The 5,818-nt window shown below is 27.9% G+C and overlaps 1 pseudogene; it reads right to left on the bottom strand.

Moving 5' to 3' along the window:
• Positions 1–1,014: 1,014 nt before the first annotated feature.
• Positions 1,015–5,554, bottom strand: LOC122194764 (root allergen protein-like; annotated as a pseudogene).
• Between the last annotated feature and the right edge of the window lie 264 nt (positions 5,555–5,818).

Below are 5,818 nucleotides of genomic sequence, written 5' to 3'. Positions count from 1 at the left end.
TCAATCGAAGATAATATCATTCAATAAACATCATAAAATATTACGCTATATTCAAATTACAGACATCATTTTTGTAAGAGTCATTCAAAATATATGAGACTATAGTGCCTAATACAACAATGTAATAACCAAATGACCCTAACATATTTTAAATGAAATATAATTATGATATATTATCTATGCAACTAAATTTCTGCACAACATGTGAGATTCGTCTATTATATGATATTCTTCTAATATATTATATTATAGTATAAACATTATATTTGGAAAACCACTTTGAGTTTTATTGTAGTTTATAACATTAAATTTGTGATGGACTGTATTTGACACACATTTGTGTATTTATATCTATATTATATAGTTAAAACAAATATTATATAAACATCCAACCTAAATATTCATCTTCAAGTTTTCGTTCTTCGCCACATAAACAAACTTTTGTTATAAAGCCAAAAATAGAATAAAATACATTTAATTGTATGATCATGATATATTGTATTTTGATTGGGGCTTGTACAAAACATGCATGAGCATATATTGTTAATTTATCTCTTGTTTTGGGTAATTCGAATAAGATAGCTTCAAATCCAACGTATCAAACGGATTACCCATTTACTAAAGTCTAAAACCCAAAAACTCAAACATGTTCTAATACTATACAAATGCATGAGGTTTTAGCAAATTATTATCTCATATGAATTACCATTGATTATGTGTGATTAATTATTAAGAATGTGAAAAGGTTTGGGGGTTTCAAATGCATAAGGTTTTAGCAAATTATTATGGGGGGTTTCAAATGCATGACAATCAAGGGAAAATGCATGCTTTATAAGTATGTAAGATAATGATAATGATATGTTACAAGAAAGAGATATTTCCAGTAAAGCATTTACTCTCGACAATTTATTACTTAAAAAATGCTTTATTGTATAGCATTTCCTAATTTCTTTTTTTGATTCAGATTTTACTTCATTTTGTATCTAATAATATTACAGTCTGGTTGAAACAAGATTAAGTAACAACCAATATTTATTTTATTATCATCATATCTTGTAAAAACAAAACAAATTATCGACGACATCACTATTGAGAAAAGCTGACAAGTATCCATTTATTTAGGTGAAAAAATTGGAAAACAAAATAACTGGATCATTTCCATTTTTAGCACACACTAATGAAATTGAAACCATGGTTATTCCAGAAAAACTAGTAAGCTTCGGGATGTGCAATTGCATAGGCCTCTATTGCCTTAAAGGTGTTCTTGAATGCTTCTTTGGCAAAGTTAAGAATATCTTCAGATAGTTGGGCATCAGGTTTGCAATTAAACTCAGTCGTGTGCTTGTACACAGATCCACCATCAGCAGAAGGTACGAACTTAATATGATGAGTGGCTGAGTCAATAATACCTAACAAGGCGTCACCTTCAAAGATTGTATAGCTGACACTTAGATTGCTTATGTCTATGGCATCGACTCTATGCTTGGAATTTTTGTACGGAACACCTACACGCGTATTACATCAAACATTTGGGAACCATTTATGAGAAAACTATTGATATGTTATATACGATGCTAAGAGTACATGAATCATATTAAATACAAAATGTTCTTTATCTATGTAATACTTACCATCACCGAAGGTAATGCTCTTAATGCTTCCAACACCACCATCACCTTAATATTGACAGATTTGAAAGTTTGAGGGTCTACCTTAGGTGCGAGGGTGTCAAAGTCTCCATAGACTTTGAAAAGTTTAGCAGCAGGAGGAGAGGTGTTTGATATACGTCTGACCGAGTTGGGTCAGACGTTTTTGGCTGACTCGGTCAGCAAAAGTTGTTTGTTAAGCAGATTTTGGATGTCTGATTCGGTAATCCAGATCTGAGCGGAAAAGATAAGGGAAGTCGTCTGAGTGAGAAAGAGAGAGCCGTTCCCAAAAATGACCTTGTCCTCCTTTACAATTTCCAGCGCATCCTTGCTGATTTCATTCACCTGTAACAAGCAAAAATTATGAGTTTGTGTTCTGCCTTCTCGAACGAGCGTAGAGCGGAATCAGAGGATGATGGCCATAAGAAGGAGATGCGCATGAACTGTAACAGAGGTGTTCTGCCTTCTCCGACTGCTTCATTTTCCAGAGTTATATTTGGGGGTTGGGTGGTTGCACGATGACTAATTAAGAAGAGACGGAGGATGAGTGAGATTGAGGGTGACAGCCAAGATAAATTAGGGTGAGACTAGAATGTGAGAATTAATATCCAACAACTCTTTTTATGTGGGTTGGGCTTTTAGATCGTAAGAGTCATTTTTATGAATTTTATATTGAACATTAGATAATAGGGATAATGTCATAAAAAACCTTAAGTTTGGCAGAAAATGTTGGTTTTACCCTTTGACAGATTTTTGGTTCGTTTATACCGCAAACTTGTCATTTTTTTGTCGGTTTTGCCCTTGTTACCTACAATAGCAGGTTTCCAGGTTACTCTGACTTATTTTTTGTGAAAAAACCCTTAAGTTTATAAATATTTTGCAAAAAAACCCTTAAGATTATAAACATATAAAATATAAATATATATTCAAAATTTTATAAAACTAAATAGTTTTCTACCGAAACATATTTTAATTTTTATGTACGGTAAATTTTATATTTGTTCAATATAAAGTTTTTATATTTAAATTTTGAAAAAGTTACCTAGTTTTATCAAAATGTAAATATTTATTAATTAATACTTCAACTTTTTAAAGCAATATTAAAAAACGTCTGTTAGCTAATAATAATATGACATTAGTTATATTCAATTAATTTTTTTAAAGAAAAATAAAAATATTTTATATGTCTAAAAGATTTGTATTTCAGAAATAATAAACTATCATATTTTTTTTATAAAAATAAATATATTTATATAATAAATTAGACAAATATATTTATATTTTATATGTTTAAAATGTTTATATTTATTTTTGATGTTTAAAATGTTTATGATATTTTTATAAAAAAAATGATAATATTATTATGTATTTAAACATATAAAAAATATGATATGTTAGTATTTCTGAAATACAAACCTTTTAAACATATAAAATATTTTTATTTACCTTTTAAAAAAATTAATTGAATACTTGATATCATATTATTCATATTAACTATTTTAGCATAATTAATTATTAACTAACAAATGTTTTTTAATTTTGTTTTGAAAAGTTGAAGTATTAATTAAGAAATATATTCAAATTTTGTTAAAACTAGGTAACTTTTTTTAAAATTTAAATATAAAAGGTTTATATCAAACAAATATAAAATGATTCATAATTAAGAAATATATTCAAATTTTGTTTATAATCTTAAGGGCTTTTTTGCAAAATATTTGTAAACTTAAGGGTTTTTTCGAAAAAAAATAATTCATAATAACCTGGAAACCTGCTATTGCAGGTAACAAGGGCAAAACCAACAAAAAAATGACAAATTTGCGGTATAAACGAACCAAAAATCTGTCGAAGGATAAAACCGACATTTTCTGCCAAAGGCTTTTTATGACATTATCCCTAGATAATACAATATAAATCAATTTTCCATAATACAAATACTTAACCACTTTTTTATTATATAACCTAAATTTCAAGATTATATATTAAAGTTTAATTATATATTAAAGTTTAATCATACAATATTTATATTTATATATATATATATATATATATATATATATATATATATATATATATATATATATATATATATAAATTAACATTCGTAAAATACAAATAGTTCATTTTTTATTTGGATTATCAAATGATTTGTGTGTAATTTAAATTTTGTATGAAAATTTGTATGTTTTTATAACTCTTTATCAACTTTATCCATCCTTGTATAAAGTAATATAAAGTAGCAGAGTAAAATAGTCATTTTTCATCAGTCAGCACATTCAGTCAGATGTACAATCAAACAGCATGGTTTCTTACTCAGTCAGAACTTCTTACCCAGATAGATATTTCTCAATCAGTACTTTTTCAGTCAACAATTATCAAACGGGACCGAAGTGACCTCAAGTTCAGATGTGATTACAGCCATTGTCAACCAATTTGAAAGAGAGGATAAGTATGTAATTAAAGAAGATGAATGCTTTGTTGGATGAACGTGATGGTATTTATAAGGTTAAACTGTTGGAAAAAAAAATTATAAATACAATTAGAAAATATAAAATGATGCCGCACATCCCAAAAAAAAACTAAAATATATATCCATGCGATTGCGATCTTCTTGATTTAATTAAGTGGAGACATTTTTCAAACTTGTTCCATATAAAAATAAATACGATGCTGTAGAGATTAAGTGTATAGTTATTTAATGACCCAACACAATTAAGTGGAATATAAAGCCAATAACCTTCAATATTAAGATAATATTTTTAAGGTTGATTTGAAATTGGATATTTGGGTTTAAATCTATATTAAAAAAATATATAGACGTTTTGGTATATGTGTCGTTTTTTCGTTACCTTTTATTCTTTCTCTGGCCGTATAAGGGAAAAAATTCTGATGCTTTTAACTAAAGTAGCAAAGTATCCTTACGAAATTAATCCATCAAGAGAAAATTTTAAATATAAAATAAAACCAATCCAAAAAAATGTTCCTGATATTGTTAAAATAAAGGGTTTATATTATTTTTGGTTATTCAACTTTTGTTTTTGTGCTTATTTGGTTATTTATATTTTTTTAAATTTTAAAAGGTAATGAAATTTTTGGCTTTGTGTTCATTTGGTCACTTAACTTTTGTTTTGGTCATATTTAGTCACCACATTTTTAAAATTGCGCTCATTTACTTACTAAACTGTTAATTTTTTTTTAAAGTTTAATGACTAAATAAGTACAATTAAAAAGTTAAGTGACTAAATAAGCACAAATCTAAAAGTTAGGTGACTAAATGTGACCAAACCAAAAGTTAAGTGACTAAATGAACACAAAATCTAATGTTTGATGACCTTTTAAAACTTAAAATTTGTTAAGTGACCAATCAGCACAAAACCAAAAATTAAGTGATCAAAAATGATCTAAACTCTAAAATAAATTGACAAGTATTTGAGTTTTCTATAGCAAAACCTTATTATTTTCAGAAAATTTTAAGAAAAAATTGTGTTTTTTTTTTCTGAATAAAAAAACATAGAAAATCAGAAAATTTATTCAGTTTAATATTTTCTTACATATTCAACCAATCATCTGCCTAAAAGAACCCAGAAAATTAGAAAATCAGATTTTTTTTAAAGAAAAGTAGTATTTTTTTTTTCTGAATAAAAGAACCCAGAATATCAAAAAATTTATTAAGTTTAAATCTTTTCTTACATATTCAACCAATCATCCGCCTATGTGACATGCCAAGTGAGACAAACAGTTGCTGATGTGGCATGTGATTTGAACTACAAAACCACAGACTTAGCCAATTAACACTACAAGAAGATTAGGCAACAGCGGCGACACGTGTCGCTGCTAAAGGTTATGCGTGTCGCCGCTAATACCTTTAGCGGCGACCTGTCGCTGCAAATGCGCCGCCGGTATTGTTTCATCGCTAATACGCTTAATGTCGCCGCTAATACTCGTAGTCGCCGCTAATACTATGCGTCGTCGCTAATGCTACTCGTCGCCGCTAATAGGTTGTTGCCGCTAATACCTTCATGTCGCCACAAAAGCTGTTGCCGCTAATACTCTTTTGATTTTTGTTTTTTTTTGTGTGTTTATTTATTTAACATTAAATTTATAACCAATCCAAATATTAATCCATATAGCATTTGAAAAATCTGATAAGTTTTTATAGAAATATTAATACATAT

This window comes from Lactuca sativa, chromosome 6 (genome assembly GCF_002870075.4).
Source record: "Lactuca sativa cultivar Salinas chromosome 6, Lsat_Salinas_v11, whole genome shotgun sequence".
NCBI classification, from domain to species: Eukaryota; Viridiplantae; Streptophyta; class Magnoliopsida; order Asterales; family Asteraceae; genus Lactuca; species Lactuca sativa.
This window is presented reverse-complemented; position numbering and strand designations above follow the sequence as displayed.